The sequence below is a fragment of the Strongylocentrotus purpuratus genome, unplaced genomic scaffold (genome assembly GCF_000002235.5).
Source record: "Strongylocentrotus purpuratus isolate Spur 01 unplaced genomic scaffold, Spur_5.0 spur5_scaffold_15, whole genome shotgun sequence".
Lineage (NCBI taxonomy): Eukaryota > Metazoa > Echinodermata > Echinoidea > Camarodonta > Strongylocentrotidae > Strongylocentrotus > Strongylocentrotus purpuratus.
In genome coordinates, this window is record NW_022145600.1 from 27,091,712 (window position 1) to 27,103,241 (window position 11,530).

Sequence of the window (11,530 nt, forward strand, 5' to 3'; positions counted from 1 at the left end):
CAAATTGAGAAAAAATATCGGAAAATAATTTCATTTCAGCAACATTTGTAAATCACAAATCATTAGAAATACCTCCCCCCCCCCCTATCAGTACGCCAGTGTTCAGGGGCTCATGTCTTCTCACCTCTATAGTAAAAGACACACACGCTTTGCCATCCTCTTTTTTAAAAATTTATTTATTTCTAATCTTTTGACAGGGTAGCCCATTCACCAACAAGTAGTGGTCTTCCATGGGGGCCCTGAATGAACATATTTACAATATTTCCACGATATGCGCGTATCGCTATTATAAAAACCTCCATACATAAATATAGGGGCATGCGGAATGTATCAGGAAATTTAATTCCTGTTAACTTTCCTTCTTTAAATGTAATATCATTTGTATGTGATTCAATTCAGGTTTTATTATTTTTCTGTTCTTTTTGGTTACAAAATACAAACCATCTTTACTCTCCTTTACTGCTTTTCTTTTTGCTTAGTTTTTGTTTTTTTTTTTTTTTTTTGTGGGGGGGGGGTGAAACTGCATTTTGCCCACCCCCCCCCCTCCCCCACTTCCGGCGCCTATGTCTCTAAGTGCTAAAGCCCATCTGAAGTGAGCTCCAAATTCGCCAAAAAAAGTGATGGCAAAATTTCACTTGATTTGTTTCACAATGTGAAAGAGGATGTAATTTAAAACACACTTCTGCAAAGATTTTTTCCCCCCAAAAATGTGTTTGAGAAAAGAATACATAATTTGGGTTTTCTGTTGTTCGCAGAAAACCTCAATCATATAGCTCCGTTTAGTCTTATGCCCACCCCCCCCCCCTCCCCCACTTCCGGCGCCTATGTCTCTAAGTGCTAAAGCCCATCTGAAGTGAGCTCCAAATTCGCCAAAAAAAGTGATGGCAAAATTTCACTTGATTTGTTTCACAATGTGAAAGAGGATGTAATTTAAAACACACTTCTGCAAAGATTTTTTCCCCCAAAAAATGTGTTTGAGAAAAGAATACATAATTTGGGTTTTCTGTTGTTCGCAGAAAACCTCAATCATATAGCTCCGTTTAGTCTTATTTCACAACGCCCCCTATCGTCAGAGTCAGCAGCCATACATGTTAGCCTATGGACGTTTTTTTTTTAAATCGTTAAAAATTCATTTTTTGTTTAAACGAAAAGCACATCCACCCCGACGTACGTTATCACTAGCTCTTTCATTGGAGCCCTCATGTCTCATTTCTTTTGAAAGTTCACCCACCGTAATTTTTCAAAATAGGTTGCAAGCTCGCCATTGCCTATTATACACATGTGAAATTTGACCTCAGGTCAAAAGTGTGTTGACCTTTCAACGTTTTGACCATAGCGCCCTCATTTCAGGTCGGAGGTATAGCAAACTAGGCGTTGTGGCGTGCGCCTGTAATCCAGCTAAAAAGTGGAAGTTACAAACTGATTCAGCCGAGGACACAGGTTCGAAACTGAATCACGTCTTTCGGATGGTGACGTTTAAAGGTCGGTCCCAGACGTAAATAATCATATCTGATTGATACACGTCTGTAAAAACCCAATACACACACACACACACACACACACACACTATACATTTTTTGAATCCTCATGACCAGACGAGTAATTTGATATGCATATCGACACGATTGGAATATATTTAAATTTCTACCCTGTATGACCTTTGTTGACCCTCACGAAAATGCCTGGGATTTTCAAGGGGGCAGCCCAAGTCAAAATTGTTCGGTATTCATCAGGGAACACAAAAACACTTTCAAACCTTTGTTCCCCGAGATTGGTCACGGGACCTACAGGCTGGTCTCCTACTTTAGTCAACAAAACTTTGTCAGTCTCGATCGTCAACATGATTGTGTCATTAGGCATGGCCTAATCACTGATAAATAAAAAGACCTGAGTGAGAGAAACAGGGGAGGAGAGCGAGAGAGAGAGAGAGAGAGAGAGAGAGGGGGGGGGGGGGGGGAGAGGAGAGAGAGAGAGAGAGAGAGAGAGAGAGAGAGAGAGAGAGAAGGGGGACCTTTGTTTTGTACCGATTAAGACTCCAAGTTAATGAACGGATGTAGATGAGCCCCACCTGAGTTAAGCTGTTCTCTTAAAATAAACACTCTTTAAAAATCGAACCATATTCCATATATAAAACAATGCCAACGTGTTGATTGCAAGTGTAATCACCACGATTATTAAGACAGAGGGCTAAGAACGTGCAAAAATAACATTTTATATTGGGTAAATGGTCAATCAGTCTTATTTGTAACACATGCGCTCTTTTTGACAAAACAAACATTTTAAACATTATTCTCTTGTATTATGTCGTGGGAAAGAAAATCTAGTTCAGAAGAAAAATATACTTTTGAAGGAGGAAGTGCATGGCAGATTGTTTTTCTTTATACGCATGCTCTGTCATTGTCTGTCGGGCAATTGATCTTCCAGTATGACAGATCACAAGCTAAAAACGTTTTCCATTGTATATTAAAATGTCACCCTATGAGTGGTGGGGGATATTAAAAAGGTTTAATGTAAAAATCACATTAGTTTTTAAACAAACTTATCATAAAGCCTATGGTGTATAATTTCTAAGCTTTTATTTCGGATGGGGGAGTAGAGATAGAGGGAAAAGGTTCGAGAGCGGGGGAGGGGGGGGGGGGGGGCAAGGGAGGGGAGACGGGACAAGGGAAAGAAGACGGGGAGATGGCGGCTGTAGAGAGAAGGGCGGCGGTAGAAGGTTGGCCCCCGGCCCCCCCCCCCTCCACTCAGTGTTATTTAGGGTACGCATTATGCTCGTTCCCTCTTTTTGAAAGCACCCCCTATCTGAGGACCGCCAACATTTCCGAACCCCCCTTTCGCGGGCTTTTCGCGGGCTTTTCCTGCCTTGGAGACCCCCGTAAATCAGGAAAAATGCTCAATGTACCCCCCCCCCCTAAATTCGGAATAACTTCTCAGGAGTCCAAAGACATGAGAGAGAAAAAGGAAAAACACCCCCTTTTAAAAGAAATCTCCGGTTGAAAAGTCTTTTAAAAATTCTCGGGCCGGACTTTGTCGCACGAAAAGTACCCCTTTACCGGACATTTTGGCAACACGCATGCGGTCATTCCGACCCCTGAGTGGGGGGGGGGGGGGGGGGGGGTCGGGGGGTTGGTTGGCGTAGAAGGAGATGTGGTGAAGATTATAAGAGAGAGAGAGAGAGAGGGGGGGAACAATGTAAGAAAAAACATGAGGTGAAGAAGAAACAGAAAAGGAAAAAGAAGGTGAAAAGAGGAAGATGTTGAAAGAGGTTAAATAATGGAGAGCGAGAGAGAGAGAGAGAGAGGTTCATAACATACTATAGGAAGCGATGACATGAAATTGAGATGGAGTCGACGGCGAAGAAGGATGGGGGGGGGGGTGGGAGGTTCCTTTATATAACGTGTGCAACTGACTATAAGAGGGTGACGACCGAAGCTCGACCCAGATGGATAAATGCTAGGCAATAAGGGCTTATCAACATCGAATGCGTTAGACTTTTGCACCTGACGCTCCCATTATAACTACAAAGACGCACGATCGACAAGAAATTCAGGATCATTTGACATTTTCAAGTAGATGTTAGTCCATCTTCTAACCATACAAATCTAAATTAATGATCATTAAGCATATAAAAAGTGACTGATTGCACCTGATTCAGTATATCTTTAGACACATTGCAAGATGTTTAAATATCACGCTCATTAACAACCGTTACTACCCACTATCATCCGACCTTAAAGGCCCACTGCACTACTTGTAGCTACTTGCGCCCTCTATATAACAAACAATGCCTAATCGGTGACCATTGGTCCCCCATGATCCTCTTTTTCTTATGTTAACTGAGAGCTGAGTTGATGAGATAACCACCTGTCCAGTGACCTTGCAGTGCGCTCTAATCCCTCCTGTAAACTACGGCAGATAAGCTTTAATATGTTGATTTGTTTTCCTTTCCGGTCTGCGTCAGATTCAGTTCCGAGTGTGTCAATCTATTTTCTCTAGAAAGAAATCCTCACTTTCAGTTAAAATCTATACAAAGCTCTATACATGTAACGGAAACCATTTTTTTATACGACTGAAGTGAAATTTTTATTTGTATTTTATTCTCAGTTCTGAAAACAGAATAAAAATCAGTATACATTAAAACATAAATGGAGAAATATTAACTTATTTTATACAAAACTTGCCAGGACTTCAAGAAATGAGATTTGGACTATTACAATTCGATTTTCTTTTTTTCTTCTTTTTAAATTTACAAAAAGAGAAATATAATTAAAAATAATGTAACCAAGGGCCGAATTTGAAGAAAATCTTTTCCTGGTTTATTGTGCATGATATTCTATAGATATGATATTAACTGATGATAACTAGAAAAATTAGCAATGATTATTATGATAATGACGATTTATTTCAAAATAGCATTTTCAATAAGTTTATTCAATTCAATTCAATGCAATTTAAGGTTTATTAAAATATATCTTCGCAGCCGTTGATGGCTCATATAGTTAACATATAAAAACATGCACAATTACAAAAGAAACATATCAATAAATTACAATGAACATAGATTGGCATAAATTTAAAACAAAGTAGAAATTACAGTACAGAATTAATACAGTTGAAACTAATAATTTGATATAGATTCAATATATGTTGAGAGTTTATTAATCAGTTGGCTTTAAAATTTGTAAACAGAAAACATGGTAAGTAAATGAAAATATCTGAACAAAAAGGAAGTAATAGGTCCGGTACGAAACGATGGATTTCAATCAACTACCCACCCCCCCCTTTTTTTTGGTGGTATTCATACGCCGTTCCCCAAGCCATTTTCAATTAGCAATGTAGAGGCAGCGGGTACTTAATCAGTAAAATGGCGGAATCAGAAAGAGAAACCTTATACCTCAATTTGCATGTAGTAGAAATATTCCCCGTTTCATTTCTTTCCGGAGTGAGACAGTCCTATATCTATGTTTTGACATCTTTTTTCCCTCTTCTTTTAAAGATCCGGCCTTCATTTTCCCGCCAGTGATTATGGCCAGACACAGAGGAAGGAAAAGGTTTACCAAATGTCACTTCGCATCTTTATTTCAAGATTGTTTGCAACACTCAGCCTCTATCATAAGCAAAAAGAATGCATAGGCGCTTTTAGGAAAATAATTGTTATTTGATGCTCTTGCTCATTTTGTCGAAACCTTGGGGGAGAGAGGCTGGCTATTAAGCTAAAGTAGCGGGCAGATATACACGGCCAGTTTTCGCTCGCGTTTTTCATGACAGTCGTCTTCGAAATGCACAAGGTTAAATTGCCACCGGGTGTCGAACGCTCCAATTACAATTAAACAGGCATTACATCCAGAAGCGAGCGGGAAAAGAGATGATTTCTCAATAAAAAGCTCCTAAAAGCGACGAAGTGGGCAGGCTCGGAAGGAAATTGACAGACATAGGAGAGAGGGACTGGAAGCAAGTCGAAGAAATCCGATATGAGCAGCGCTACTTCAGGGTAGAAAGAAGATAGTGGGGAAATTTGTTTGAAAGCGCGATGTATTTTCAATTTCTAAACGAAGAAAACAAGGAGTATTCTTGGATTGTCGCCAGTCGACTCAAAACCCGTCGATATCTTTTAGATATGTTCAGAAATATTATTGTTACAAATATGAAGGGCGCATAAAATAAAGCACCATTAAATATTTACAATGTTGGACAGGAAACGAATATAGTCATTATGTTCACGGCCCTGATGGGATAGATAGGTGGGAACGACATAGTAATTTGGATTATGCAAACCAAATCTATCTTTATTATGCTTACATCAATATTGGGCATTATACAGTCGCCATCAAGCGACCTCGTACTTAGAACAGATTCCGGTCGTTTTAAATATTAATTCCCCATTCCCCACGAAACAAAACCTTACCAAGACTTCAATAAGCAGTTTCATCGCAACATCGATAAAATCAAAATATGATCAGATACAAAACAATTTATAAACTTATCATAGAGATCATAATTACATAGGATCTTAAAAGAAACGTATAGACAGCGCCACCTACAGTTTGACTGAACTTGTTGTGTCACCCGACGTTTTTTAGTAAAGAGATCGTTACTTAGTGCAAAATTAGTAGCAATTTTCTAGCAGGAAAGTCTCCACTACCAGTGATCTTCTCTGCTATAGACCAGTGGATCTAAGATCTCACTCCTTCTTTAAAATCCTCTACCCCCCCCCCTAAACAAATGTATATTTATTTATACGTTTTAACAAAAATTGCGAAGAGCATGAACCACCGCTCCCCACTTTATTTCTAAACTTAAACAACTTTTGAATGTCCTAGATCTTTGTAATTATAGTTTTGCAATATTCATGTATTTATGTTTTAATAATTTGTATACTAATTAGTCTTTCCAGCAAATTTTGTCTTAATTCTGCTATACATTCATATAATACTCGAGGTTCTTCTAATTTTCATTTAAATAAAATAAAACTAAATATAGCTTAAAAAATCTTTATTTTTTAAAGGGCCACAATTGTGGAATAATATACCTCATGATAATAAATCAATCAATCAATTAAAGTTTTTAAAAGGAGATATAAATCATTTCTAATCCAGCAAAATAAATAAAGATTTATTCAGGTCAGGTCAGGTTTTTTGTTTTTGTTTTTGTTTTTATCCCCCCCCCCTCTATTTAGGCATTAGTTTTTATTTTTAAATCACCTTTTTAAACAACAATATTATACTGTATTACTGTTTCGGCGGCAGCACCAATAACGCCTTTGGCTTTCCTAGCTGTCTCCACATTCATATGAAATTGTTGATGTTGTTGTATTCTATTGTAAATGTCTCACTTTAGCTTGAACGCTATGTTTTGTATTTTATATGTTGTTTATGATGTTTTTATGATGAATGAAATAAAGATCAATTCAAATTCTTAAAAAAATAAGTTATCATACATTAATTAATAAAAAGTTAAAGGAGTAAACATTCTTAACGAATGGACGCTCCCTACCCCTTTCTTCTTTCTTTATATCTTTGTTCCCCCTCTCTCTCTTTCTTTCTTTGTCTCTCTCTGTCTGTCTGTCTCTCTTTCTCTTTCTCTTTCCTGTTGCCATTCATTTGTCGCTGTGAATGTAGAAAGGAAACAAGATAATGATGTTGAATATATTTAATTAAATAGTACACTACACATACAATAATATTTAGTGGAAAAAAGAAATCATTGGGGAGTGTATGAATTTTATATTACATATATTCAAAATTAATTTGATGCAATAGTCATCTTTTTCATCATATTTATTGTAACCTGTAGGAACACAAGTGAAAATCAATTTTAAAATCGCGTATCGTGACTGTCATGGTTTTTTGGTCAAGATTTCCTTTCGTATTTTGATGTGATGTTCAATATTTTCGAACTCCCATGTGGCATGTGTATTGAAAATGTATACACCATCTATATGAAAAGTCGAAAGGTTATCCAACATGCTATTAACTTCATAGAATACATGAACGAAAGGAGTAACGATATGAAATAATTGACATTAAAAATACATTTTGATTGGCTTATCACTTTAATATAGGCAACTATAAGAAATTAATTATCGCATGAAAGTTTCTAAGAAGATCTAATAGTTCATTTTCAGAACTTACGTAATACTGATACCAAAGTTATTGTTAACTTTCATTAATTTCATCAAAATTGATTTATTCCCAAGAACAGAGTAGCAAGATTAAAATAATGTGCCACTGAAATTTTAGATCAGTATTTATAGCACGTAATTGAAGCCGTGGAAAGAAAATGATTTCTAACCAAGATAACAGTAAAAGTTTTGTTTTCACGATGTAGTGAATACATGTACATTTCTTCAAATAAACTGGATTAAAGGGGAAGTGCACCCTGATATCTGGTATAAATATAAGTAAAAGCAGAAAAAGGGGGTAATAAATAAGTGAAAGTTTGAGCAATATCCAATAAAATAAAAAAAATAGAGCAGTTATAAATTTTCGAAGTTGTCAACAGTGAAAACAAATTATCAACACTGCACGTATATTGAAAGGTCCTCTCTAATATGCTCTGAACAGAACATGTCATACACTTTCATTTTCATAGTTATTGATGACGGATAAGATAACATACATAGATAAAAACAGGCGTATAAAAACATCTTTGCAATAACTATATTTAGGGTGCATGTATGTCTGAAAATTTCCTTTAAGGAAAATAGAAATTTCTAATTGTTTTAAAGTACATGACAAATGGGAGGCGACCCAGCAAAATACGCTACAGAGTTGCCAATTTATGTTTGATTGATCACAAATCAACTAAATCATAATTTTCTTTTTTCAATCGGATCTTTTCAAACTTTCACTGATCTGTTCCTCTCAATTTCCCCCTATCAAAACCGAATTTTTTATCAGGATGGACTTCCCCTTAAAATCTTTCCTTCCAGTCACTCATGTGAAATACATTGAATCACCATGTACATGACGGGGCTGCATAGGCATCTCCATGTGCCCATAACAATGTTTTAAATTTCTTGGCCTTCAAGGGGGGGGGGGGGGGGAGGGCTACACAAGTTTTCCCCTGTTCGGCTAGTTTTCATGCAATCGAAACCGGGCTGACCAGATTAAACTTTAAAAAAGCAGAAACACGAAGTTGCAAACCATCCAGAGACTCTGAATAAATTGCGTTACTTATTAATTAATTATTTCATTACAAATCTTTATTCTCAGTTTTCTTATGAAGACTATAACTGATTTTCTTATAAAATTGAAGATATTTATGGCGTATATATTCATTACTGAATGAACGCCATTAAACATTTACCAACAACAACCCTGTTCATGATACGCCTTTGTCTCCTCGTCTATACTTCTCGACCTTCAACAAAAAAAGTCTGCATTTTCCTATTTTTTAATCTTCAACAACAGTTTTAATCATTTCCTTTCTCTTTATTTTCAATTCCAACTTCTCCTTTGGGCTCTTCTTGCTATTCTTCTTTTCTTATTCCTCCTTCTTTTTTCTTCTTTTCCCTTTTACCATCCTTTCCTTTTCTTCTCCCTCTTCCTCTCTCACTTTCTTTATCTTTTCTCCATCTTATTCGTTAATCCGATCCCCCTTATAGTTATTTCTCCATATTTAAATGTTATTAATCGTGTACTTTACAAGTACTAATGTGATGTTCTGGCTTTTTGGTGCTTCGTTTTGTAGACAAAAAGGCATAAACGTAGTTCTTTAACCCCTGTTAGGCTACCTTCCCGAAGTAAAGGAGTCATGATCTATATGACATGTAAATAATACGACTAAAGCTTATTATGTTCCGAAATCTATCAACCGTTTGTGTTTCCCTTCTTAGTTTGAAAGAATATTATTGATGGGCAATTTATCTAGGGAGCTCACAAAGCCCCCGCCACTGTAAGGCGGACTAATGTATGTCTGACGCCCGATCGGCCGGGGGAGCATTCAGTGATCCTCGCTCAAATTAACCAGAGACCAGTCTTCCGCTTCGCATAGCACACATTATTTTCATGAAGTTAAACCGAAAAGATCAGGAGGGCATTTAGGCTGGATTCTTTTCGATCATGATAATTGCCAGCCTTCTAAAGAGCAAAATTCGTCGAGATAAAAGGCGAAGACAAGGAAGAGTGGCAACATAATGAAAGTATTTGTCATCCCGGCTTTCAAAAATGGCGTCGGGTGAATGGCTTCGGACCCGTCTCAATGCGCGTCTTGTGTGTCGATTTGTGCGACATGAAAACCGTTCTTTGGTCCGCCCCACGAAACAAACACAAACACGAAACAAATTGACCCCCTCTTTAAGCGGGCAATTTAAGTGGGTTCCTGTCAATGACGATTTAGGGGGAATGGGTGCATGTATCTGTATTCTATTCTCCTGCCGATCGATTAATGCAAACATGGCTAGCATCTTTGAACGCCCAAACAAAGGCTTGACTAAACAGACCAGGGTGATCAGCGTCGAATTAAACCATTGATGATCGAATCAGGATGTAATCTTTTGGAAAATCGTGACAATGTGTGGTTGGCTGGCGCCACGGTGCTGATGCGGGCTATGAAGATAGTTTAGTATCTATCTGCAGCTATAGACACACCTGATCTGCGTATGGGCGTGTCATCTTTTTGTCTACTCTCTCACTCACAATGTTTGGTCGACGATTTCGCGGAAACTACTTTCAGTTTCGTTTCTATTGTCTTAACCGTCATAATATTAATCACAATGAAATGATTTCATTTTTGCCTATACATCATTGACCGGAAAATAGCTTGGTATTTGAATACGTGTGGTAACTAAACCGCACTTTATACGTCTATACAATGTACAAAATATGCTTAGTTTTGTTCAACTTTTTTAAGATAAGCATTGAAAAGGTTTTTTTTTTTTTTTTTTAATTTTTATTTACAAACTTATCCAAAGCATCTCTTTTCTCGAGGTTCATGAAAAGATCCGGCTAAAGAAACCTGAAAAGGCCTACATGTTTTTATATGCTTGCACCGCCTTCTAGTAATATAATTTGTGCATGAAAAGTATCGAGAAAATACTTCTTTTTTTTAGGGGGGGGGGGAATTATTAATATTATGATACACAACAAGAAAATAAAGAAATGGTAATGCCGTCGAACTCACATGATCCCATTGTCTTCATGAGATAGCAATCTCTATAAATTAAACAAAACAAATGATATACGAACTTTTTTTAAGCATCTTTTTGGGTGGGAAGGTAGTGGATACGCGGGACCTACTGCGAAGGAAATATAAGGTTGATTATAAATGGATAAAACAAGGAGTGGTACGAAGACGAAGGAGATGATTATGAAGAAGAAGAAGAAGAAGAAGAAGAAGAAGAAGAAGAAGAAGAAGAAGAAGAAGAAGAAGAAGAAGAAGAAGAAGAAAGAAGAAGAAGAAGAAGAATAATAAGAAGAAGAAGAAGGAGAAGAGGAGGAGGAGGAGGAGGAGGAGGAGGAGGAAATTAAACATTTCAAAACAACAACTTAATTCGGCTAATTAAGACAAGATCAAAACGCCTTCTTTAGACTCGAGGATGAATGTTTTCCCGTCATCTAATTAAAGGGATTAAAGTGACCTAGACTATTTCATAAGCTCAAGCAAGGTGGGTGCCCAAATCAAAACAAATAATATTATGGAAAGATAAAAGCAAAATCCCTGAATAAATGTCAAATGCATAATAATAACATTCTGTGTACAAAATTATTCTGAGTGTGCCAATAACGGATCTTTCCTTTCTGTGTTGAAACGGAAGTGGAAGGTCCTTATATGAAGAGAATATTTTTGATCATTTTGATCATCATCGTATATCCATTCGGAGAGAGGAGGGGAGAATGTTGTCGGCACATTTGTACATTTATGCAAAGTTCATGAAACCCTGTGTCGGTAATGTATAGTAATTCACATGTCGGTACATTCACTCGCCCCCTTCCCTCCCCTACCCCGATTTTTTGTTTAAACTCACCCTAGCTCCGCTGATACACGTATTACTGCTTTCGAGGATTGGTTCTGTGAAGTGGAAGCCCCT

General features: G+C 37.2%; 1 long non-coding RNA gene across 1 annotated transcript; it reads right to left on the bottom strand.

Moving 5' to 3' along the window:
- Positions 1–10,404: 10,404 nt before the first annotated feature.
- Positions 10,405–11,530, bottom strand: LOC115924291. The gene is made up of 2 exons (XR_004064267.1): positions 11,468–11,530; positions 10,405–10,655 (listed from the first exon to the last, which is right to left on the bottom strand). It is a non-coding gene; the product is annotated as an uncharacterized LOC115924291 (long non-coding RNA).